Source organism: Macaca thibetana, chromosome 1 (genome assembly GCF_024542745.1).
Source record: "Macaca thibetana thibetana isolate TM-01 chromosome 1, ASM2454274v1, whole genome shotgun sequence".
In the NCBI taxonomy this organism is placed as follows: Eukaryota; Metazoa; Chordata; class Mammalia; order Primates; family Cercopithecidae; genus Macaca; species Macaca thibetana.
In genome coordinates, this window is record NC_065578.1 from 13,896,773 (window position 1) to 13,923,214 (window position 26,442).

The 26,442-nt window shown below is 49.0% G+C and overlaps 1 protein-coding gene and 1 pseudogene across 2 annotated transcripts in view; one reads left to right on the forward strand and one right to left on the reverse strand.

The window, feature by feature from the left end:
* Nucleotides 1–26,442, forward strand: part of TMEM51 (transmembrane protein 51) — a 70,964-nt gene that overhangs the window by 24,766 nt on the left and 19,756 nt on the right. The gene's annotated exons all lie outside the window — the stretch shown is intronic.
* Nucleotides 15,100–16,240, reverse strand: LOC126953789 (mitochondrial fission factor-like; annotated as a pseudogene).

The following is a 26,442-nucleotide window of genomic DNA, read 5'->3' on the forward strand; positions in this document are numbered from 1 at the left end:
ATGCGAGATCACCCATGTTCTCAATATTGGCAATTCCTCCATATTACATAAAATAAATAACAAACACTTCACAGGCCAAAGAAGACACTTCCATGGGCCAGATGTAGTCCTGGAGCTGCTAGTTTGAAACCAGAGAGTGTGTGTATGTTAGAGGGGTGGAGTCTGGGAAGGGAGAGAATACCCAAGGTCACTGAGATTTCAATGCCACCCGGAAAATGATATGCCTTTTCACTGGAATGGGGAAGTCGGAAGGAACCAGGGGCCGGAGAGGATGGGCAGGGAGTGGAAGATGCTGCGGCAATGGGGATGGTCATTTGACAGAAGAGGACACAGACTGAGAACAGCTCATCCCGAGCAAGCAGCTGGATCCCAAAGGCAGTTGGTCACAGGCTGGAGGGAGGGTCTGTCTCTGTGGTTAGTTGGTGATGGGCGTGCAGTGTGTCGCTGGGACGTTCTCTATGCTTCTCTTAAGCATTTGATTGTTTTAGGTTTGGGGGATTTTAAAATTTGACTGATTGATTGATTAAGATTGCATGATTTGCACCCTTGTATGAAGCAACTGTAAGAACACTGGTGTTAAGCCTTAGAGAATGCAGAATATTTTCCCAGGTTATCAGTGGTCACCAACCCCATCCCCATCCCTAAAGAGGAAGCGAGATAAGCCCAGTGTTGTATGCCTAACATCATGTAAAGTCTTCTAACCCATACGCGCTGATGAGTCCTGGCAACTCCATTAGGGAGATACCACTTATCAAATCCTTTTCGTGGCCCAGGTGAAATAACACACTCAATACAGCTGGGAGTCGAACCTAGAACCAAAATCTTTGACCCTAGCTCAATAATGCCTGCCTTGCACAGGCATTTAGCACTTTGCTGAGTTGACCTACCAGGCCACATGAGGTCCTTGTGGCTGGAGACCTGTGTGGCCAGGCTGGAGCCTTGCTAGGTGAGCAGGGGTGGAGGAGGGATTCCTGGGGCATAACCAGGAGACAGCCTTGGTGGAAGAGTAAAGCGGTCCCTTCGGTTCCCCATGGTGGCTCTTCCAAGCCTTAACTCCCTTCCTGGTCCTCCCACCCCACCTGTCTCTGTATCCTTGAGCTCGGCCGATTCCTCAGACTCCTCTTGGGTCCGCATCCCAGGATGAGGGCTCTGAGGCTTTAGTGAGCATCAGGATCACTTGGCTAATTAAAAGCAGATCCTGGGCCTTACCCTGCACTCTGATTCTGTAAGTCCTTCATTTGGCCCAAGAATCTGCATGTTTAGCAAACTACAAGGTAGTGCTTCAGAGGTCTTCAGATAATGGCCGGGTCTCAAACTGCTGCTCCCTTTGCTTCCTGACCCCCATCTGCTGCTCACCTACCATCTCGTTTTATATACCTCATATCCTCCAGTATCATGAGTTAGTACTGGCGGTGTGCCCATTTTACAGATGAGGACATTGAGGTTCAGAAAGTTGAAACAAATTGCCTAAAACCATCCTGATGGACCTGGAATTTTATCTCCACTGACTCTAACCACCTTGCTCTACTGCCTCTGCTAAATTAGCATTGGTAGCCTGGAGGTCCCTTAGTGGAGAGTTTACAGGAAGGACCAAGAATGGTGCGATTTAGCAGCATGTTCAATCTGTAGACTATAGGGGAAGGGGGCATGAAACCTGGTTGATGCCTTGGCAGCCGAAACTTTCCTTGTGTTATCTCCATGGGCTTTTAGCCCTCATGTGAACAGCTGACATCATTAGTCAGAACGAACCACCCAGAATCGGTTCAACTTTCAGAAGCTAAATGGGAATCAAAATGTGGAATGACCCAGGGACTGCTCGGTAGGAAAACTGAGTCCTCTTGACTCAGAGCGGATCTTGTAACCTCCAGGGGCTTGGCATCTGGACATGGAGCTTGAAAGAGAACAGACTGGGGAATCGCACCCCAACTGGGCAGCTGTGGCACCTGGACAGGTGATTAAAATAACAGTTCTACCTGTGACCCAGCAATGGGACTTCTGGGTATTTATAGAGAGAAAGGCAAACATCTGCCTTTTTCCCACGGACTGGCACACAGAGGTTCACAGCAGCATTATGCCTGACATTATGCATTTCCTGTAGTGGAGGAAACATCCAGCTGTCCATCAGCAGGCCAACAGCTAAACAAACTGATACAGCCACACAGCTGATGGCTACTCAGCAAGTTAAAGGAAGGAAAGGAACCAGGATACAGGGTACACCATGGATGAGCAAAGGAAGGCAAACAGAAGAGCACTTTCTGGGTGATTCCACTGCTAAAAACTTCTGGCCGGTGCGATAGCTCATGCCTGTAATCCCATCACTTTGGGAGGCCGAGGTGGGAGGATCAGTTGAGCCCAGGAATTCAAGTCCAGCCTGAGCAACGTGGCAAAACTCTGTCTCTACAAAAAATATAAAAATTAGCGGGCATGGTGGCGCACGCCTGTAACCTCAGGTACTTGGGAGGCTGAAACGGGAAGGATGGCTTGAGCCCAGGAGTTGAAGCTGCAGTGAGCCAAGATCACGCCATTGTACTCCAGCCTGGGTGACAGAGCATGACCCTGTCTCAAAAAGCAACACAAACAAATGCAAAACCTTCTAATACAGCAAAACTAACTGCTGGTAAAATAAGGCAGAAAGATAGACTGAAAGAAGGCATGCACATACGAGGGAACTTTCTGGAGTCATGGAAATGTCTTCTATCTGGGCAGTGGTTACATGAATATATGTGGTTCTCAAAAGTGCATCTAAGTGTACACTAAGATCTGTGCATTTTACTCTATATAAACTGCATCTTAAGTAAACAAATAAGTAAAGGGCAGATACCTCTGCCCCAGCCCTGGCAACCGAGTCAGCAGACCTAGGGTGTGGTCCACGCGCGTCTCCATGATCAGCAAGTGCTGAGTGTTGATGCCCAGCCTGCGGTGGGCACCAGCAGACACTAATTGCTTAAGTCTCTTCTGGCTTTAGCAGGATGGTTGAGTCTTTGCAGTTGTGGAGCATTTACCATTAGTCTGTTTTTAAGCATAAACCTAATTGGGGTCAAAGTCTGGCCCCAGGGCTGTCTCCTGATCGTCAGCACGACCAGCTCTAAGCTATGGACAAAGCACCCTCAGTCACCAGGCAGATCCTGGCCATGTGCCGGGCATCACAGGGCCCTCCGTGCTGGGAACAGAGACCAGTACTCACTTGCGGGGCTGCAGACATACATCAGGCATCGGGCGTTGGGCAGAACCAGACAGGCACTCTGTGATCAGGTTCTGTCTCCCTGGAAGCCCTCCAGATAATGATTTTGGCTGTGTGTTGAGGAGCTATTGTGTTATAGACACTATGCTGGTTGTTTTGGGTGTGTGTTTAATTATATGAGCAGATGCATTCTTAGGGGCTAGAGCTCAGAGCCCCTCACTTCTCCATGATTGCCTGTGTTTCTCTGTATAAGTGACCTAACCTCCCTGAGGCTCAGCTCCTCATCTGTAAAGTGAAGACAGTGGCCGTACTTCTTCCCTCACAGAGCCTTTAGCATGGGGAGCATTTAGTAAATGTTGGCTATTATTATCTAATTTAATCCTTATAATAACCCTATAGGCAAGGTGCTATCCTTTTTTTTTTTTTTTTTTTGAGATGGAGTCTTGCTCTGTCGCCCAGGCTGGAGTGCAGTGGCCGGATCTCAGCTCACTGCAAGCTCCGCCTCCCAGGTTCACGCCATTCTCCTGCCTCAGCCTCCCGAGTAGCTGGGACTACAGGTGCCCGCCACCTCGCCCGGCTAGTTTTTTTTTGTATTTTTTTTTTTAGTAGAGATGGGGTTTCACCGTGTTAGCCAGGATGGTCTTGATCTCCTGACCTCATGATCCGCCCGTCTCGGCCTCCCAAAGTGCTGGGATTACAGGCTTGAGCCACCGCGCCCGGCCGGCAAGGTGCTATTCTTAACTCCATAGCAAAAACCGAGGCTCAGAAAGGTCAAGTCCCTCGCCCAAGGTCATACAGCTAGAAAGTGGAGGAGCTGGGATTGAAACTCGGGTCTGCTTAACTCCCAACTCTGTTCACTGCACCATGCTGTCATCAGCTTTGTGCAATGGGGATCAATACAGAAGACCCCGCACAGACTGGATGGAGAAGCCATTGCTGGCTGAGTGAGAGCCTGTCCTTCCGGAAGACTGTGTGCACTGGTTCCAAGAGTGATTTCGCATCCCTCTTCTACCAGCTGTGGGACCTTAGACAAGTTACTTAGTGCCTCAAGCCTCAGTTTCTTCATCTTTAAAATGGGAGTGCTAATACCAGCCTTAACAGGCTACAGTGAGGATGGAATGAGTCAATAGGTGTAAGGTGTATAGAACGGCACCCAGCATACGATAAACCTTTTGTACTTGTCATCTGATATTTGCTGTCATCTGCGAGGTCACACACCTCTCTAGGTTTGTGACTGAGCTCGGTGGGGCTTCTGGTTGCAGTAGGATGGGAAGTTGTCCTTCATGCCTTTGAGGAAGTGACAGGATAGCCTCCAGGTGGCATGTGGCAACAGGTGTAGCAAAAAGCCTTTTTGAACCATGTCCAAGGACTCGTAAGCTCTAAAATTAAACCATCTTTTGGATTCTCTCATTTTAAAAACTCAAAGCCTCGTTCCCAGGCTTCTGTTCCTAACCATCTGGCTCTACTCCCTTGCAAGAGATTCGGGCTGATGGTTACTGTCATGTCTAAGTAAACGATGAGCTTCCCATCCCACTGCCCTGGCTCTCAGGTCATGGCAGCAGGTACTCGACCAGACGGGGCTGAAGGTGAACAAACAACCTTTTCGTTTGTTTATTTTGTAGGCTCGCTTTAGTGTTTTGCCTGTGTTGTGGGAACCACAGCATGGGTTTCTCAAGCTGCTCTGTTTTCTTTGCATTGAAAACGAAAAGAAAAGGTGAACCATCAAACCGTGACATCTGGCTGCCTGCGTGAAACTCCGCGAGGGCTGGCTTATAAATTTAAAATGTGTGACCGGCCGGGCGCGGTGGCTCACGCCTGTAATCCCAGCACTTTGGGAGGCTGAAGTGGGTGGATTATCTGAGGCCAGGAGTTCGAGACCAGCCTGACTAACATGGCAAAACCCTGTCTCTACTAAAAATACAAAAATTAGCTGGGCGTGGTGGCGGGCGCCTGTAATCCCAGCTACTTGGGAGGCTGAGGCAGGAGAATTGCTTGAACCCAGGAGGTGGAGGTTGCAGTGAGCTGAGATTGCACCATTGCACTCCAACCTGGGCAACAAAAGCAAAACTCCGTCTCAAATAAATAAATAAATAAATAAATAAATAAATAAATAACTGCACCAGGCTGAAAGCAGAATGGCAGTACATAATAGAGCATCCCTTCTGGAGTCAAAGCCCCGCTTTCTTCTGGGCTGCATGACCTTGAGAATGTGTCACTCTTCCTCTGTGAGCCTCAGTCTCCTCATCTGTAAAATGGACATAGTCATGGCGCCTGCCCAATGGGACTGTTGTAAGATCAAGCAGGCAAGCTCTTAGCACAGCCTCAGCAAGCCTCAGCTTCTGTGGTCATCAGTATACCAGGACCACTCTGAGTTGAACTGTTCAAGCTCTGGGTCTCTCGACAACTGGCTGTGTAACCTTGGGCAAATTACTTCACCTCTCTGAGCTTCAGATTCCTCATTTGCAAAACTGAGGCCCCATGTTCTATCTAAACGGGTTGTACTGCATATTAAATTCTGGAAATAACTACCTAAGGCAGCTTGGAGCAAGAAAGAGGACAGGCAAGAAGGGCCATAGAAGGAAGGTACTGGATCCCCAAAGCTGAAAGATGATTTACCTGGTGGCTGTGAGGAGGGAAGGTCAGCCTGACAGAGGACACAGAAATATCCACTGCTTCTTTTTTTAGGGAGTGGGGGGCACAGAGTCTCGCTCTGTCACCCAGGCTGGAGTGCAGTGGCGTGATCTCGTCTCACTGCAACCTCCACCTCCTAGGCTTAAGTGATTCTCCTACCTCAGCCTCCATAGTAGCTGGGATTACAGGCACCCGCCACCACACCCAGCTAATTTTTGTATTTTTAGTAGAGACGGAGTTTCTTCACCATGTTGGCCAGGCTGGTCTCAAACTCCTGACCTCAAGTGATCCTCCCACCTCAGCCTTCCAAAGTACTAGGATAACAGATGTGAACCACCACGCCCAGCCAATAGCTTCTAAACTTGAGTAGCCCCAGCATCTTCCCCGTTGGGCTTGTTTTTACATCTGCTGGTAGAATCAACACTCTTTGGGAACATATGGATCTATGGACTTTGCTTAAACATATTCAGAATCCAAGATGTCATTTACCAAAAAAGCACACGAGGGATAAATATCCCTCAACAGCAGAATTCTTTATTTTACAGAAGCATTCACTAGGAAATTCCTTTCAATGTTATGCGTCCCTCATGTACGTAATATGCTACTTGATTTACAAATAAGGCAGTGTCGTGCAGAGGTAAAGGGTACAGTTATGGGAGCAAGATCACTCCCCACCCAGCCCCAGGTACCCCGATTCTGCCAATTACCAGCTGCAAAACTTTATATCCCTTTGCCTCCATTTCCTCATGTGTAAAAGGGAGATTCTCGTACATAGTATCTGTTTCACCTACAGGTTGCATGAAGAATAAACAAGATAACTATAGATTGCATGAAGATAATTCTTGTAAAGAAAACTTTACCACACAGTAAAAGCACAATATACATGGGTAGTATTCCTTCCAATACCATTTTCTGAATGGCTTCTATGTGTTTGGTGCCATCTGCCCTGTGTCTGCCTTCGTAGAGCCTAAACCGGGGATGTGGGCTATGGATGTAGAAACAGGCAACAAATAACATAAACAAGATGATTACATGTTGTGATCATAGCTATGCCCAAAACCAGCAAGATGCTAAGAGAGAGAACTGCGTGGGCAACTACTTGCAAATGTCCGGTTTGGAAAGCCTCACTGTGGAGGTCACATCTAAGTGACAGATGAGAAGGAGCCAGTGAGGACAGTGGGGCTGCAGCCATTCATTTCAAACATGAAGGTGCACATGCCTCCTGTAGGATCCAATCCGGCAGGTCCGGGGTGGCCCTGAGTGTCTGCTTTGCTTTGCTTGCTTGCTTTTTCTTTTCTTTTCTTTTCTCTTTTTTTTTCTCTTTTCTTTTCTTTTCTTCTCTTCTCTTTTCTTTTTCTCTTCTCTTCTCTTCTCTTTTCTTCTTTTCTCTTTCTTTTTACAGAGTCTCACTTTGTCATCAGGCTGGAGTGCAGTGGCACGATCTCAGTTCACTGCAACCTCCGCCTCCCAGGTTCAAGTGATTCTCCTGCCTCAGCCTCCCAAGTAGCTGGGACTACAGGCATGTGCCACTACGCCTGGCTAATTTTTGTATTTCTGATAGAGACAGAGTTTCACCATGTTGACCAGGATGGTCTTGATCTCTTGACCTCGTGATCTGCCCGCCTCAGCCTTCCAAAGTGCTGGGATTATAGGCGTGAGCCATCGTGCCTGCCCTTGCCTTTCTAACCAGCTCCCAGGGCTGCCAGTGCTGCAGGATCACACTGTGAGTGGCCAAGGACTAGCAGAGGACAGAGGACAGAGGCTGGATCCAGGTCCACATGGCAGAGTACCTTGAAGGCAAGGGGGGAGTTTGAATTTTATTCTCAGGATAGTAGGAAGCCAGACAGAGGAGTGACATGACTGAAGGATGCTTCTAGAAACTCATTTTGGCTGCTTCGTAAAGACTTGTTGGGGCCAGGGCAACCCGGGAGAGACCAGGTTGGAAACTGATATCGTTGTCCAGGTGACAGTGGCTTAGACAAAGGTGGTAGTGATGGCAGAAGCAGGAAGTAGGTGGATTCGAGACCTCTGGACAGGTAAAATCAACCGCACTTGCTGAGGTGTTAAATAAAGCCATCCATCATAAGATAAGATATGTGCTTATCTTAATTTTTAAAAACTCAATAGTATAGAGTAGTAGCTCTCAAGCAGGGGTGATCTTGCCCTCCCATGGGACATGTGGCAATGTCTGGAGACATTTTTGGTTGCCCCAGCTGGGAAGACGCTACTGGTATCTAGTAGGTAGAGACCAGAGATGCTGTTACACTACCTACATTGCACAGCACAGCACCCCCAGCAAAGAATTACCTGCCAGCATGTCAGTGGAGCCAGGGTAAAGAAACCTTGGGTAGAAGTACATGAAGGCAGCAGGCGCGGTGGCTTATGCCTGTAATCCCAGCACTTTGGGAGGCCGAGGCAGGCGGATCATGAGGTCAGGAGATCGAGACCATCCTGGCGAACACGGTGAAACCCCGTCTCTACTAAAAATACAAAAAAATTAGCCGGGCTTGGTGGCAGGCACCTGTAGTCCCAGCTGCTCGGGAGGCTGAGGCAGGAGAATGGCGTGAGCCTGGGAGGCGGAGGTTGCAGTGAGCCGAGATCGCGCCACTGCACTCCAGCCTGGGCGACAGAGCAAGACTCCGTCTCAAAAAAAAACCAAGAAGTACATGAAGGCAGAAATGTCCTGCCTGCCCCACCCCCATCTGACCCCCACAGCCCAAAGATAACTACTGTTCCCAGTGTGCGTGATGGTCCAGACTTTGTTCTGTGCATATGCGCAGATTTCCTGTAAGCCTCCTCACCACTGAAGTAATGCTTGGGAAATGCTCAAAACTTAGGAGCCCTGAGCCCGCCATAGGAAAAGACATCTGTTCATTTTGTCAAATCCGTTCTATTCCTACCCCATGCGGAAGGTTACTGCCACGTTGCCCAAAACTGTATTCATTCTATCAGTTGTGATATTTTTTCTTTTCTCCAAAGAACCCTCCAAAACTTGCTATCCTTGTGACCTAGGCAGCCTTCTCTAACTGGGACTAACTCATGAAACCTGAGAATTTCAGTGCAGGAAGAAATGTTGGGATAATATAGTCCTACCCAAGTTCTTACTGTACAGGTGGGAAAGCTGAGGCCCAAGACTTCTTGGAAGCGGGGAAATCCCCTTATAATAAGTAGTCTCTTCTTCATTTACTGGGACATTAATTTCAGATTTTCAGTGTAATGCACAGTTATGGCTTATGTTTCTGATTTTTTTTTTCTTGGTCATGTCTATGTGTGAGGTTGGTTACAATGGCTGACAAAAGGAACATTCTTAACCTTGTACTTCCTAAGTGCTGTGACAGGTGGTCTCCAAAAGATGGGAGGAATTTTGCCAGTCTGCGAACTTGAACTCTGTAGTCTGGGAAGACCGGTTGAATCTCTTTTCACTGGCTGAACTGAGCGTCCTCTTCACGTACCCATCCGTGGGTACCGCAGCTGCGCAGAAGTCAGCTTTGAGTTCAAGCTTACACGTGGAATGCTGCAGCCTGTGGCCATCCTCCCGTTATCCATGCTGTCGTCCCTTTAAAGGCCCCCAGAGATCTCCAAGTGAAAAGAACCATGTCAACCCCATTAGAACCCCAAGCCAGGACTCTGCAGGTCAGGGAGGCCGACTCCATGGCAGCAATGAGGGCCCCAATAGCTGGAATCCAGTCCCGCCATCCAGTGCCCTGAGCCCAAGGGAGGGACACTGCCCCCTCGTCCCACTCAGCCAGTAGAGAGAGGCGGGAGTCTCTTGAGAGGCTTAGGAAGGCACCCTGGGAAGCCTCCGTCCTTATTTTCCCAGACCCCCCAGGTTGGGGGTAAAGGGCGTGAGGGAGTCTGGTCTTTGATTCTTTGGCACTGGGGAGCCATTGACTGTTCTTAAACAGGGAGTAATCAAATAGAAAATGGCTATTCCAGGAGGATCAAAATGGCAGAGTGTGCTGGGTGCATTGGATGGACAGGAAGGACGGGGAAGGAAGCCCGTAGGTACGGTGAGGAATAAGAGTCTACCCCAGAATGGCAGCAGTGAAAACAGAAAAGGGGGAAGAGATGGGCATTTGTGACTAATGGATGTTTGTGACTTGACTGATTGAGGGAGAGCCAAGGCTCATAGATGACCTCCGTTTTGACCCCAGATGAGGAAAATGGTGACTCTGCCGATGCGGGAAATGGGCAAAGTTTACTTAGCCTCTCCCAGCCTCACTTAAGACATCTGTAGAATGGGGTTGTGTGGTGGGGAGGATTAAATGAGACTGTGCATGGAAATTAACCCAGGCCTGAGGGGAGTGGCAGGCACTAGGACCATGAAGAGCCTTACGAGCAGGGCTGTATCCTGGGGGGCCATAGGGAGCCATGGGGGGATCTTGCCTGAGGGTGGGATGGTCACATTTACCTTTTGGAAGGACCTCTCTGAGAGCAGTGGAGAGACGGCAGGCCGGGGGCAGGGAGACCACCGCGGAGGCCTTTGCAGTCCGTATCCAGGTGAGGTGTGGGGTTGGTCCAGACCAAGCAGAAAGTGGGGGAACGTCCTGAAGCGGGCCGGCTTCGTTGTGTGCCTCCTCCCCTTTGTGCTTGGGGAAAGCACTGGGAGGAATGCGAGGTGGCTAGCATGTGTCCCGGCAACCCCACTGTCGGGGGGGCTGTGTGTGACTAATGGACCATCTCTACACAAACCCCGCACTGGGCCAGCCCTTCCAGCAGCTGCAGGACAACAGAGGCTGAGCTGTTTGACCAGAGAGGCCACAGCTATCCAGTGGGAGTGTGCGGCCCCAGTCAGAGTCACCCTCCTTCCAACACAGCACCCCTATCCCCCAACCCTCGATCCACCCCTCCCCGAGTTGGATCCCCATCCCCCCATGCCTCCTCGGGGGCTGGATCTTAATTCACCCTGTTCCCACCACTCTGCCCTCATCTCTTCCTCCCCTGAGCTTCCGCGGGTCGCCTGCACTTCTGCTCGCTTTTCCCTCATCTGTGCTGTCCGTGCCTCTCTGTTCCTTCCTGCCCTTGGCCCCTAGCATGTGGTCTCACTGCGGCTTCTTCTCTCTTTGCCCATCTTGGGCATGCAGGAGGCTGAGGGCAGAGGCTGGTGATGTCTGTAGGTCCTAGCACCATGCGCGGCCCATGGGGAGGAGATGGAGCCCCAGGGGCTGTCTGCCTGCTCGTCAATCCATCTCTGCTTCCTTTCTTTTGTCCTGTATCTGTCTGCTGGACGTGGATCATAACCTTGACCATAACGTTTTCAAGGGCAGGCCTGGTTCTTCCACCCTCTATTTCCTGCTGACAGCCCAGCGGCATTCCCACCGTGGTGATTTATGACCCTCTCTGTGGGGTGGCGTCTTCTAGGGCAGTGGCCTAGGACATGTTTTCCAACTTGCAGCCCTGGGACTCTGTCCTTCTTCCCTCACTGCTGAGGCCACAGCCCTCTCTCGGTGAGTGATCTTAGCAGCCATCCTCAACACACTCCGGCCAAGGAAGGAGCTCTGATAAAACCCTCAGACCCTGACTATCAGCCCCCATGCCCGAGCCCCCATTTTGCAGGTGTGAGCGACCTGACTGTGCAAGCTGAGAGGATGCATGGGCACAGGTGGCATTAGCTGCTCATGCTGTTGGCACCAAGCTGGCCTCAGAAAAGGGGTGTGTGTGTGTGTGTTACTGTTTTAGTCACTTATTTCATTTAAAAATTTTTGTTAGGTGTAAGAGTGGTTTTGGTTCATACAACAGAAACGTTGCCAGGTCCAGCTGGATTTCTGGGTCCAGTGGTACCCTCTGGAGTCTCTCTCAATCTCCACCTCGGCTTACATTAGCTCCCTGCTGGTCCCCTCCTCAGGCAGCCTTTCCCCTTGCGATGACAAGATGGCCACCAGCAGCTCCAGGCTGCATCCCGTCCTTCCTGCAAACCCAGAGGGGCAAGGAAGTCTCAGTGTTTCCCCCAAAGCAAAGAACTGAGCCTCACTGGTTCTGCCTGGGCCATAGCCCCACCCCCCTGAACACAGAAGAACTGATTGGCTAGGCCTGACCATGCCCAGCCTTAGAACCTGCAAGGAAGAGGCCCTGCCTGGTAGGCAAGCACATGGCATGGCCACCACATCACCTGAGTGCTCAGCAAGGTAACCCTGGGCAGCCCAGCTCACCCAGCCCAGCATGGCCATACCCCGGAGCCTCCAAAAGCCCTTGTGGGGAATCACTTGTGCAACAGGCTTGGATAGCTTTACACTCCAGAAAGACAATAGCATTCTACTTGAAGGGTGCCTGCAGTGACTTCTTTTCTGATAACAAGAATCATTCCTCAGTTTACCTGTTTGGGACATTCCTATTTGGTGTTAGGCTTTTGTAAACAGAGGGCATACCTGTGGGGGACCTGGCACTGGGTCATTTCCCCGAGATGCCATTGCCATGTGTCCCCCAGGACCTGGGTGACTTCTACATCACTGCCTGTGACCTCAACTCTCTTCCTTCCTCTTACAGCAGGGACGAGACGAGATCACAGCCAGGGAACATTGGGATGATTCCATTTACAAAGATGATGTTTGTTGAATGGATGTCTGGAGAGAGCCAGCAGCCAGAGGTCAGCAGCTTTGCTCTGCCCCTCCAGAGCCCACCCTCACTGCAGTACCATCCAATCATCCTTGCCCAGCTCACAGGGGGCACTCAGGAAATAGTGGCTGATATTTGGTCATTATGTATATTTTTGGAGACAGAATCTCGCTGTGTTAGCCAGGCTGGAGTACAGTGGCGTGATCTAGGCTCACTGCAACCTCCGCCTCCCAGGTCAAGTGATTCTCCCACCTCAGCCTCCCAAGTAACTGGGATTACACGCACCCTTCACCACACCCGGCTAATTTTTCTATTTTTTTTTTTTTTTTTTTTTTTTTTTTTAGTAGAGACAGGGTTTCACCGTGTTGGCCAGGCTAGTCTTGAACTCCTGACCTCAGGCGATCCACCCACCTCGGCCTCCCAAAGTGCTGGTATTACAGACATGAGCTACCATGCCCACCCATTGTCATTACTATTGTTATTGTGCTGGTTGTTCAGCCTGGAAGTTTCTCCAGGCTCAGGAAGCCGTCTTGACCCTTGCTGGCCTTCACCCCTCTGGCTGCCTCCATTCCATGCCTAAACATGTGGAGTTACAATTCCTTAGCTCATCGTTTGGATCTAAACACCCCAGAGGGTAGAGATGATGCTGGTGTAGCTCCTGGCCTGAGGGAACACTCACTGATGTACCAGAGGCTGGGACACTCACCATGGGGCTTTCAGGAGGATGATCTGGGTTTGAATCTGCACAGTGCTGTTTATGAGCCTGTGATCTCCACTCCCTTCCCTCCTCTTACAGCAGGGACGAGACAGCAGCCAGGGACTGCTGGGCTGACTCCATTTACAAAGATGACGTGCAAAATGTCCAGCTTGGTGGCTGGTACCGGGGCAGGGCTCCAGGCCTGTGGGTTGAGATTCGTCTGTGGAGCCCAGAGAGGGCAGAGACTTCCTGGACATAAGGCTTCAGGCAGCCCCGCGAGCCCTGGATTGCAGGGGCTGACCCAAGGTGGCCGAGAGGCCTTTCCAGCATTCAGCCTTGACCCCTGTCTTCCAAGGCAGGTTACTTAAGACAGTGGCATTTGTCTTTGCTACTGATGGCCTGGGACAACCCCTCGTCCCCTTCCCTCTCTCTGTCATTAGCAAACCTCTGCTTCTGACCTTAGATAAAGGAGTGCTTTGTTCATGGAACTGGTGTGTAGATGAAAAACTCCTTCTTTTAGAGCAGGGCTTGGGGGCCGGTGAGAGACAGGATTTTAGAGGGGTTGAGAGGATGGACTCCGGACTCACTATCTGTCTCACAGCCGAGCTCTGCTACTTATTAACATGAGGCTTTGGGCAGGTTAAGGAACCTCTCTGGGCCCGAGTGTCTGTGACTCTAGCATGGGATTGGCAGTGGTGGCTGCTTCGTGATGACATGAGGTCATCCAGGCTCAGAGGAAGCATTTGATGCGTGTTAGCTGTTCTGAGCACGATGTGAAGATGCATGCTTTTAAAAACGAAGGCCCTCTGATCAGATGTGCACCCCTCCCAATTTGGAACCTGACACACATTGTCTAGATCCACTTAAAGCTGCAAGAGCCCTGCTGCCAGATACCGGGGCAGGGAATCTTACCCTGGGAGACAGTCCAGGAAAAGCCAGTGAATTCCCTTTAAATTATACAGGATTGTGCCTGTGGCCCTTGTGGTAGGTTAAATAATGCCCCCCACCCCACCCCCAAAAGATCTACATCCTAATCTTAGAATCTGTGACTATTTACATTATATGGTAAAAGGTGTGATTAAGTTAAGGCTCTTGAGACAGGAACATGATCCCGGGTTATCCAAGGGAGCATGATGTAGTGCCAAGAGTTTTTTGTTGTTGTTGTTGATTTTTTTGTTTGTTTGTTTGTTTTTCTGAGACAGAGTCTCACTCTGTCACCAAGCTGGAGTGCAGTTGTGCTGTCTCAGCTCACTGCGACCTCTACCTCCTGGGTTCAAGCAATTCTCCTGCCTCAGCCTCCCCAGCAGATGAGATCACAGACACATGCCACCACACCCAGCTAATTTTTTGTATTTTTAGTAGCGATGGGGTTTCACCGTGTTAGCCAGGATGGTCGTGATCTCCTGACCTGGTGATCTGCCAGCCTCAGTCTCCCAAAGTGCTGGGATTCCAGGCGTGAGCCACCGCGCCTGGCCCCCCAAGAGTTCTTATAAGGAGGAGGCAGGCAGGCCGGAGTCAGAGAAGGAGGTGTGGTGACCAAAGGAGAAGCCGGAAGGATGTGCTTTGAAGGTGGAAGAAGGTTCCAGCAGCCAACAAGGGCAGGTGGCCTCTAGAAGCTGGAAGAGGCAAGGAAATGGATTTCTTCCCTGAAGCCTCCAGAAGGCTTTAGGGAAGCCCTTGGTCACCTTTATTGTAGACCTCTGACCTCCGGAACGACAAGTTGGTGGCAGTTTGCTACATCAGAAGTGGCTGGGGAAGCAACATGAAATTAACACAGCCCTTCTTGGGGAGGTGGGTAGCCATTTATCAGGTTTTCACCCACGTAGAGTCAGCTGAAGAACAGTCACTGGTCCCAGTCACCCCACCTGGCCCCTGGAGGCCCCTGCTGGGAAGAGCAGCCACCACTGCCATTCCCATGCTAGAGGCACAGACACTCACGCCCAGAGAGGTTCCTTCATCTGCCCAAAGCCTCATGTTAATGAGTAGCAGAGCACGGCTGTGAGATGACTGCCAATTTCCCTTCCTCCTCCTCGGCCTAGATCACTCATCCTAAATGCAAATGTATTTTCAGTAGTCATTGCTTTTTTGAAGTTTGCAAATCTTTTATATTTCCAGCTGTTGAGATAGTATTTTTGAGAGCTGATGTTACTCTAGCGGCAAAACCAGAGCCAGCTGTTAAGCAGCCAGAAAGCTACGGTAATTGAATAGCATGACCATTTCTCTTTTAGCACGTTTTTCGTTTTTCTCTTCTAGAAGTTGTAGGCATCTATTTACTTTGATTATCTGTCGTCTTAGTGAAGCTGCATCTACAACAGTCAGGTTATCCGATGTCCCTTCAGTTGTTGCGTCTGTATTTGAAATGCCATACCTGACGTCGTCATGATGAGGATTAGAAGTGGCGGGAGCAGGCCCGCCACACAACATGGGGAGAGAATCATTTCTGACCAGCTGTCCATTTTGATGAACAGCATTTTCACTCATAGACCGTGCTCTCTTTAGTCTGCCGACTGCACAGGTTTCTTCATTTTCAGGGGTTGTGGGAGATCTTTCTAAATCTAGAAAATCTAGTGGTCCTTCACTTAGCGTGAGTACATAGGTGGTGTTTTTAGCGCCAGGGGTTTAAAGGGAGTTGATTGAATAAGGTCAAGATCTGCTGGTCTTGAAAGTGGAATATCTTCATTATTTCTTGCAACACCAACCCTCTCCAGAACCTGCATGATCACACTAGCATCTGGAACACAGCATTTGGCAGTGCTACTCTTTTTTCTTCCTTCCTTCCTTCCTTCCTTCCTTCCTTCCTTCCTGGACAGAATATTGCTCTGTCGCCCAGGCTGGAGTACAGTGGCATGATCTACTGGCTCACTGCAACGTCCGCCTCCCAGGTTCAAGCAATTATCTGCCTCAGCCTCCCAAGTAGCTGGAATTACAGGCGCCCACCACCACACCCGGCTAATTTTTGTATTTTTAGTAGAGACGGGGTTTCCCCATCTTGGCCAGGCTAGTCTTGAACTCCTGACCTTGTGATCGACCCGCCTCGGCCTCCCAAAGTGCTGGGATTACAGGCGTGAGCCGCCGTGCCTGGCCAGTGGTGCTACTTTTAACTTTTCTGGGACCCTCATTCGCTGACCAATACTTTCGGTCTCTTGCATTTCGTATTGAATTCAACTGATTTCTGCCATCTCAGCAGCAGTGGGAGAAGGAAATGCTGCCCCACTCACAAATGTGTACCACCTACTGCTTGCTGTTTGTCACGTTTTGCTTCTGCGCTTCATACTAAATCCTTTGACTTGCTTCAGTGTGCATGTGCTGGATTGAGAGCCACTTTTGTTCCCCTGGGCCCATAGGAGGGTCCCAATGAGGGCCGCCGCTCACCGGCTCCCGAGGGCGTTCGGTCGGGTGCTCTCAGAGGTCGTTGGCCGAGCACGGAGGCGCCAAGGCACAGCACTGGCATAGCAGCCCGCAGAGGGCCCCTCTGGGGAGGAATCTGAGAAGCCCACAGAACAGCCTGCCCTGTCACTTTGGGGGTTTCTAAATTAGAGCCATTCCAGGTGGCCCATGGAAGTACCTCCCCTAGTCCCCAATTGCACCTGCTGCGGACCCTAGGCCTCCCTCTCCAGGCTGCCACTGCCTGTCTTTGTGGGGAAACTGGCTGCGGTTCCTGCAGTGGGATGGATATGGGCCCTTCTGTCTTGGGATAAACCTTTCAGGAGCTGCTTGAGATCACAGGCTGGCACCTAACTTGGAGTTATCATTCACACACCCAGAATGGCAACAGCCCTGTGGCACTGTTCTCTGGCCTCCCCAGGCTTCCCACAGCAAATGACAACAACAGCCTGTTGTGTGCCTGTCCCCTGTGCCGGACCTGGACTCTCAGAAGTGGCTGGGGAAGTAGACAGCATTTTCTTTTTATTTTTTCTTTTTCTTTCTTTTTTTGAGAGAGTCTCACTCTGTTGCCCAAGCTGGAGTGCAGTGCCGTGATCTCCACTTACACTGCAATCTCCATCTCCTGGGTTCAAGTGATTCTCCCGCCTCAGCCTCCTGAGTAACTGGGATTACAGGTGTGCACCACCACACCTGGCTAACTTTTGTTTTTTGGGTTTTTTTGTTTGTTTGTTTGTTTGTTTGTTTGTTTTTTGAGACGGAGTCTCGCTTTGTGGTCCAGGCTGGAGTGCAGTGGCCGGATCTCAGCTCACTGCAAGCTCCGCCTCCCGGGTTTACGCCATTCTCCTGCCTCAGCCTCCCGAGTAGCTGGGACTACAGGCGCCCACCACCTCCCCCGGCTAGTTTTTTGTATTTTTTAGTAGAGACGGGGTTTCACCGTGTTAGCCAGGATGGTCTCGATCTCCTGACCTCGTGATCCGCCAGTCTCGGCCTCCCAAAGTGCTGGGATTACAGGCTTGAGCCACCGCGCCCGGCCTTTTTGTTTGTTTTTTTAGTAGAGATGTGTGTTTTTTTTGTTTTGTTTTGTTTTTTTTAGTGGAGATAGGGTCTCACCATGTTGTCCAGGCTGGTCTCGAACTCCTAACCTCAAGGGATCGTCTCGACCTCCCAAAGTGCTGGGATTACAGGCGTGAGCCACTGCGCCTGGCCACCATTTTCTTTTTAACAGATGAGGAGATGAAGTGCATTGCCAAGGGGTGTACAAAATTAAATCTATATCACACAGACTCCAAAATCCATCTATATTCCACTCTACTGCTAAGCCAACTACTGATTTCACTCAACAAATTCCACCATACCACGGTGCTGCACTACTCCTTCATTCAACAAACATCTGTTAAGCTCTTCTGGTCTGTGCCAGGCTTGTTCTTGGACTAGAGAGAGCAGTGAACAAAAATGACAAAAATTCACACCCTTAAAAGCTTACCTCCTGCAGCCACACTTTCCAACAGAAATAGAATTCGAGGCCCATATATAATTTTAAATTTCCTGGTAACCACACCTTTTTTAAAAAAGACGAAGAAACAGGCAAAATGAATTTTAATAATATATTTAGCTTGATATGTTCAAAATATGTCATTTCAACATGTAATATAAAAATGTTAGTGAGGTGTTCTTCCTGTCCTCCTAAGCCTCAAAACTTGACGAATGCTAGTTCCCTCTGGCCACCCGTCAGCAAGCCGGGTGTGATTGTCGTCAGGCCACCTGGTGGAGCTCAGCCCCCCATTCTGTCCACCAGTCCGTTCCTGCCACGTGCCCCTTGGGACTGCACTGGCCACAGCAGTGGACTCCGTGGCTCCCTGTTGCTGTGGAATTGGGGAACCAGCATTTCTCTGTGGATTTAGAGAGGTGCTGGGCCTCAGCTCAGAGGGCTAGGTTAATGCAACCCTCAGTTTGTACCTTGTCCTTGTTAGTGGGCTTTACAGAGCCGCTTCCTATCTTTTCGTTGTTATTCTTTTATTCCTCTTTTCTCCCCTCTCCCATTCCATCCAGGGCACCCATCCTAACATGTTCCACGTGCCTCTTGTTGGCTGTGGTCTTGTACATTGTGTCTTTCTCATTTCCCTGGATGATACTGGGTTCTGTCCCATTCTGATTGGCTATCCCCTACCTCACTTTTTTCAGCCAGCAATTTTATTTTCCCAACCATAAATTCAAGAGCTCACCTGCAGCAACACCATCCAATGGAAAGAATTCAAGACCCATATATGATTTTACTTTTTCTTTTTCTTTTTTTTTCTTTTTTTTGAGACAGGGTCTCGCTGTGTATCACCCAGGCTGGAGTGCAGTCGTGCAATCTCTTCTCACTGCAACCTCCACTGCCCAGGCTCAAGCAATCCTCCCACTTCAGCCTCCGAAATAACTGGGACTACAGGCACTCACCACCATGCCCAGTTAGTTTTTTGTCTGTGTATTTTTTGTAGAGATGGGGTTTCGTCATGTTGCCCAGGCTGGTCTTGAATTCCTGAGCTCAAGCAATCTGTTGACCTCAGCCTCCCAAAGTGCTGGGATTACAAGTGTGAGCCACTGCACCAGCCTGCCCCATATATAATTTTAAATTTCCTGGTAACCATATATTTTTATAAAATGACAAAGAAACAGGAAAATTAATTTTAATAATATATTTTACTTGATATATCCAAAATATGTAATCAACATGTAATTAACATAAAAATGTTAGTGAGATTTTTTTTTTTTGTCCTGATAAGCCTTGGCAATCTGGTGTGTGTTTTACACTTTAATAGCACATCCCAATGCAGACTGACCACATCTAGAGTCCCATAGAGTTTATTGGGACTCTCTTGTCCCCAAAGTTTGTTCCCATGAGTCCCCCACCCTTATTCATCTTCTCTAGGCTACCTCAAAGGAACTGGTTTTGCCCTCATTCTCTAGGATGTTCTAGATTCTTCTCTGAGTCCCTTGATGAGTCTCTTGACTCATTGATTCTTCCTTGAGTTATGAGATTACTACCTGCTGGGGCTTGCCACATCACATGTCACTTTGTCCTCACATCACCCCCGTTCTGAGACTCAGGGAAGAGCTGGCCCAGGGTTGCACACCTAGTGGGTACTGAGCCTGATTCCAGACTCCAGCAGCCCGAGCACAGAGCCCAGCTCCTAACGGCATCTGCTGCCCAACTGACTGCCCTCGGCCTTGACCCAGCAGGATTCCCAGGAGACGTGGCTTGTGGGAAAGAAGCCCAAGCAGTCCTGGCTGAGCTACTTTTTCTGAGATGTGTTGAGAGTGTCAATTATGTGTGGGTCCTCAGAGACCTGCAACTCAGTGGCTTACTCAAGGCAAAAAGTTCTCTCCCCCTCACTTAAAAGATGGAGGCGGCCGGGCGCGGTGGCTCAAGCCTGTAATCCCAGCACTTTGGGAGGCCGAGACGAGCGGATCATGAGATCAGGAGATCGAGACCATCCTGGCTAACACGGTGAAACCCCGTCTCTACTAAAAAATACAAAAAACTAGCTGGGCGAGGTGGCGGACGCCTGTAGTCCCAGCTACTCCGGAGGCTGAGGCAGGAGAATGGCGTGAACCCAGTAGGCGGAGCTTGCAGCGAGCTGAGATCCGGCCACTGCACTCCAGCCTGGGCGACAGAGCGAGACTCCGTCTCAAAAAAAAAAAAAAAAAAAAAAAAAAAAAAAAAAAGATGGAGGCAGTCCTCAGCCCTGAGTTTTCATTTGCTGTGTGTGCATCTCACTCACTGCATGGTGTGCACCTAGCTCATCCACCCATCCATCCCCCACTCAGAGACACCCAGACTGCCTCCAGCCATCTGCAGTGGACAGCCTCACCCGCGGCCCCTGCATGGGATGTGAACTCAGGTGGAGACCTGCCGTGCTGTGCCAAAGTGAGCTTGGACTACTTTGCAACAGGGCCAGAGTGGGCTTGGACCATTTTGCAACAGCCAGTTGTGCACATCTCCTCCCTACTCTGAGTTCAGTGACATTGTGTCAGTAGCTTGATTGTGGTGGGAGTATTTACACCACAGCGATGGGCAGTGGCAATCACCACAAATCTGGGCTGTGTGTGTATGCATCTGTGTGTGTGTACGTGCGTGCACATGCACACATGTGAAAGAGAGAGGGGGAGGGAGAGAGAGCCAGTTTACCAGCATACCACTGTGATGGGGTATGTGGAGGCTTTGTTTTCTAGAGACATGGTCTCACTCTGTTACCCAGGCTGGAGCGCAGGGTGTGATGATAACTCACCGCAGCCTCAAACTCCTGAGTTCAAGTGATTCTCCCACCTCAGCTTCCTGAATAGCTGGGACTACAAATGTGTGCCACCAGCAAGAGACAAGGTCTTTCTATGTTGCCCCAGGCTGGTCTCAAACTCCCAACCTCAAGCAGTCCTCCCACTTCAGCCTCTCAAAGCACTGGCATTACAGGCATGAACCACTGTACCCACCCTTTAATTTTATTGAACTAAGTGCTTCCAGACTGGTACCAGAATGGCCATCCAATTTTACATGTCATTTCAAAAAAATTGTTTTCCCAATTTCCAATTTAAAGAGATTTGTGAACAAGTATGTGCATTAAAAAACAATGACAACATAATTTCAAGTCACTTAGTAATTCAGCTAGTTGGCCCTGAGATGTAGTGCGGAATTCTAAACATAAGTGTTGACTAGAATTCAGTTTCTAGTTTTGGCATTCTAGGACTCTTTCAAATGCAGGGGACAGAAAACTCAATGTAATGCGTGAGCTCTTATCACTGAGCACGCCAGGGGTTGTTCTTCAGACACATCATGAGGACTCACTCCCTGTCATTTGGTTCTGCTTTGTGCTGTGTTTATTCATTCCCAGGCAGGCTTTCTCTGCCCGCCACTCTGAGCTGCATGTGCAATGGAGGAGTGTCTCTTTCTCAGCAATTCCAGGGAAAGTTGAAATTTGAAACTCACTGGCCCAGCGTGGGTTACGTGTCCATCTTGAAATTATCGCTGTGCCCCAGAGTGTGGGAACGCCCTGATTGGCCAGGCCTGGGCATGTGCCTGCAACCTTGAGCCAGAATCAAGGTCAACCGTATGGACTGAGAATGGGGAGGGCCCTAAAGAAGGAAAACCAGGCACTGTTCCCAGCAGGATGGGAGTGGCTGCTGGGCAGGTAACACAACAGCATCCTCTCAACTTCTCTGGGGTGCTTGAGACTGACCGGTGCCCCTCCGTGTTGGACACCTCCTCCTGTGACCTTCGGACCCTGTGTTTTCAGGGCTTCCTGGCTTCGCTGACTGAAGAGGCCTTCTCTGCATTTTTACCCAGGCCATCTTCTTACCCTGCTTCTGGCTGAGGCAATCTCCAAAAGCCCCGTACTGAATCACTCACCTCATTCCTGCCAAGCGTGCGTTGTGACCAGTGCTCCGATTACGGGCACAGGCTCTGTGTACTCTCTCATCAGGATGGCATCATTATTGGCATTTTACAGATGAGGAAACCAAGGCTCTCAGGGGTGGAAGGAGCAGCTAGTGAAGCAGATGCACACCACGGTCCTTGCCTTCAGCTGCCATAGCCCTCCACTTCCCTGATATAGGCGTGTCTCTGTCACCAGGGCCCTCCAGCTCTGAAACGACGTCCCTTTCCTTGTGGTATCTGCATCCAGCCAGCTGCCACCTTTCCTCCCACAACTGTGGGCCTCTCAGCCTGTGTGGGCAGGCTTAGCTTTGGCTATACATGACAAAAAAAAAAGAAAAATCAGATTCAATAAGATAGACCTTATTTTTCTCTTATGTAAACAGAGTCCAGAGGTCAGCAGTCCAAGGCTGAAAAGGCAGCACCGTGATCCTCAGGGACCTAGGCTCCTTCTGTCTTGTTGCTCTGCCATTCTCTACCTCACACCCCAGTATGGCTGCTTGAGCTCCAACCATCACATCTGCACTAGAACCAATAGGAAGCAGGAAGCAGGGGGAGACATGTCTCTTCATTTAAGAATGCTTCCCTTCCTGAATGTGCCCCACCTGCTTTACACACCCTGCTTATATCCCATTGGCCAGAACTTAGTCACATGCAACAGCTAGTGAACTGCCTAACAGACTGGGTACTGCTATCTTTATTCTAGGAAGTCATGGACAGCCAAGCATCAGCTTACTATGGAGGAAGGGGAACATGGATATTGGGAACCACCAATAGGCAAAATTAATATTACCATTATTTTTTGAAACAGAGTCTCACTGTGTTGCCCAGGCTGGAGTGCAGTAGCGTGATCTCAGCTCACTATAACCTCTGCCTCCCGGGTTCAAGCAATTCTTGGTGCCTCAGCCTCCTGAGTAGCTGGGACTACAGGTGCCCGCCACCACGCCTGGCTAATTTTTGTATTTTTAGTAGAGATGGGGTTTCACCATGTTGACCAGGCTGGTCTTGAACTCCTGACCTCAAGTGATCCGCCTACCTCGACCTCCCAAAGTGCTGGGATCGCAGGCATGAGCCACCCCACCTGGTCAATTGGCAAAACTAAACCACCCTGCTGACCAAATGGAAACGTCAGACCAGTGAATCAGCATGCTGTCTTTTCTTTCTCTGCCTCCAGCACAGGGAGAAGGAGGAAAGAGCAGCAAGCTCACTGTGCCTGGAGGTGAGCTGTACTGGACAGGTGACATCTCACCTCGGCCAGGTCTCTCTGGTGCATTCCTCAGAAGGTCAGCCCCATTTCCGGCCCTTAGCTGGGACCTGTTTGGTGTTTACAGATTGATGCGGCAGGGGGGGGAAAACACCCAAGATGTGTCCAATGAGCCCTGTGAAATCGTTTTCCAGCATGTAAGTTTCACCAGGGCTTCTCTCTAGACAATGAGACTACTTCCGAATGGCATGCTGGCTGTGAAGAAAGTCCATTGTGTCTTTGTTTAGTTCAAGGAGACTTTTTCTTTTTTCTTTTTTTTTGAGACAAAGTTTCATTCTTGTCGCCCAGGCTGGAGTGCAGTGGCATAATCTCTGCTCACTTTAACCTCCACCTCCTGGGTTCAAGCGATTCTCCTGCCTCAGCCTCCTGAGTAGCTGGGATTGCAGGTGCCCACCACCACGCCCGACTAATTTTTTATATTTTAAGTAGAGACGGGGTTTCATCATGTTGGCCAGGCTGGTCTCGAACTCCTGACTTTCAGGTGATCCACCCACCTCGCCCTCCCAAAGTGCTGAGATTACAGGTGTGAGCTACCGCGCCCAGCCAGTTCACAGAGATTTTAAAACCCAGGAGAGCAGATGGTTGTGAGGGTGGGCTAGCCACGGGTCGGGGGAATCATAGTGCCAGCTCTTCCCTGCAGCATCATGTCTTGGCAGCACCAAACACAGATGAGGAAACTGAGGCTCTGAGGAGCGTAAGGAGCAGCTAGTGAAGCAGATGCATGCCAGGGTGCTTGCCTTCAGCTGCCGTAGTCCCCCATCTCCCCAATCTCCATGTTTCTCTGTCACCAGGGCCCTCCAGCTCTGAAATGATGTACCTTTCCCTGTGATATCTGCACACAGCCAGCCAACCACTCTGCTGGATAACCCTCCACGTGGATAACACACTCACCCCTCAACCCTATGAGACCAGTAGTATATCCTAGCTGCCGCTGGGCAGAGGTGGGATTTAGCTCCCTCCTGTGTGCTGATGAGCCCTGACACTTCTCTGTGAAGTGGGGACCATAGCACTTCCTTCCCGGGGTGCTGGGAGATGATGTGTGAAACACATTAGCAATACCATGGAGGTTGTGAGCGCTTGGTCCAGGGTAGATATTTTTTATTACCCAGTGGGAAAGAGGGGCTAAGCGAAGCAAACGTGGGCTGGATTGCATCCCCTCCAAATTCCTATGTTGAAGCCCCCTTTCCCCAGTACTCAGAACGGGATTGCATTTGGAGATAAAGCCTTCACATAGGGGATTAAGATGAAGTAAAGTCATATGAGTGGGTCCTAATCCAATATCACTCGTGTCCTTGTAAGAAGAGGATCACTTGAGCCCAGGATTTCAAGACCAGCCTGGGCCATACTGGGAGGCTCCATCTTTACCAAAAAAAAATTATATATATATATATTATATATATATATATAATTTATATTATATATTATATATTTTAAATATATATTATATATTATATATATTATATATATATATATTATATATATATATATAATTTATATTATATATTATATATTTTAAATATATATTATATATTATATATATTATATGTGATATATAATATATTATATGTGATATATTATATAATATATTATATGTGATATATAGATTTCAAGACCAGCCTGGGCCATACTGGGAGGCTCCATCTTTACCAAAAAAAAAATTATATATATAATATATATATTATATATTTTAAATATATATTATATATCAAATATATTATATATATAAATATATATTAGCCAGGCTTGGTGGCATGCACCTATAGTCCCCAGCTACTCAGGAGGCTAAGGCAGGAGGATTGCTTGAACCTGGATATTGAGACTGCAGTGAACCATGATCATGCCACTGTACTCCAGCCTGGGCAACAGAGTGAGACTCTGTCTCAAAAAAAAAAGAGATTAAGACAGACACACACAAAGGGACAACCACATGAGGACACAGGGAACAGGTGGCTGTCTACAGGCCACAGAGAGAGGCCTCAGAAGGGACCAACCCTGCTCAGAAGGAACTACCTTGATCTTGGACTTGCAGCCTATAGATTTCTCTTGTTTCAGCCACCCTGTCTGTGGTGCTGGTAATATCAGCCCTAGCAAACTAATGCAAACTCTTAATTTCTCCTCCCGTCCCCTTCCCTGCAAGCTGCCACCTTTTAACCTTAATTCCAGTTTTATGATTAAACATCTCAGCGTCAATTATTTACAACACATCCAGATGAGTATCAGAGTTGCAGGGGACTGAATGACTCACACTGGGGAAGCTGGTTCTTATGAAGGGAAAACCACACTAAGAAAAACAGGGAATTGTATCTCCTGACCACAGAGACTGAAATTGACCTAGGGAGTTTCTGGCAGCCGCAGCCCGGGGAGGGTCTCGTCATGGGAGTGGGAGGCCTGGGAGGCGCTGGGCAGTGGGGTGTGCCACAGGCGCCTCATACATGTATATGGCACCTGCCGGCACACAGGCTGTGTACTTACCCAATAGTTGGTTTGATCAGGCACAGTTCCTTCATCCTGATAAAACAAATCGCTCGGAGTGAGGCGTGTCTAGTTTGAATCTTTGCTGCAGCATTCACCATGTGACTTTGAGCAAGTTTCTTAACTTCCCTAACTACAGGCTCCTCTTCTGTGAAATGGGGCTTATTCTAGAAACCTTTTCATCAGCTTGGGAAGTTTAAGCATGATAATAAATAACTGAGAAATTAGACTATGATTATATTAAGTAAATAATATTCGTAATAGACTGTTAAGAAGAGTAAATATAGGCCGGGCGCGGTGGCTCAAACCTGTAATCCCAGCACTTTGGGAGGCCAAGATGGGCGAATCACAAGGTCAGGAGATCGAAACCATCCTGGCTAACACGGTGAAACCCCGTCTCTACTAAAAAATACAAAAAACTAGCCGGGGGAGGTGGTGGGCGCCTGTAGTCCCAGCTACTCGGGAGGCTGAAGCAGGAGAATGGCGTAAACCCGTCAGGCAGAGCTTGCAGTGAGCTGAGATCCAGCCACTGTACTCCAGCCTGGGCGACAGAGCGAGACTCCATCTCAAAAAAAAAAAAAAAGAGAAAAGAAAAGTAAATATATAATAAACACTAAAATTTTATAAATAAAAACAAAACAGAATACATAAAATTAATAAAGAAAAGTAAATATATAATGAATATTAAAATTGTATAAATAAAATAAACAAAATAGAATATATAAAATTAATAGTAATAATAAGTAATAAGTAATAGTAAAGACATGAAAGGCACCCAGCACTGGCACTTTATAGGAGCTTAGGAGAATGTTCACTGTAGTTGCCACAATTCCAAAATGTAACAGGTGGAAAAA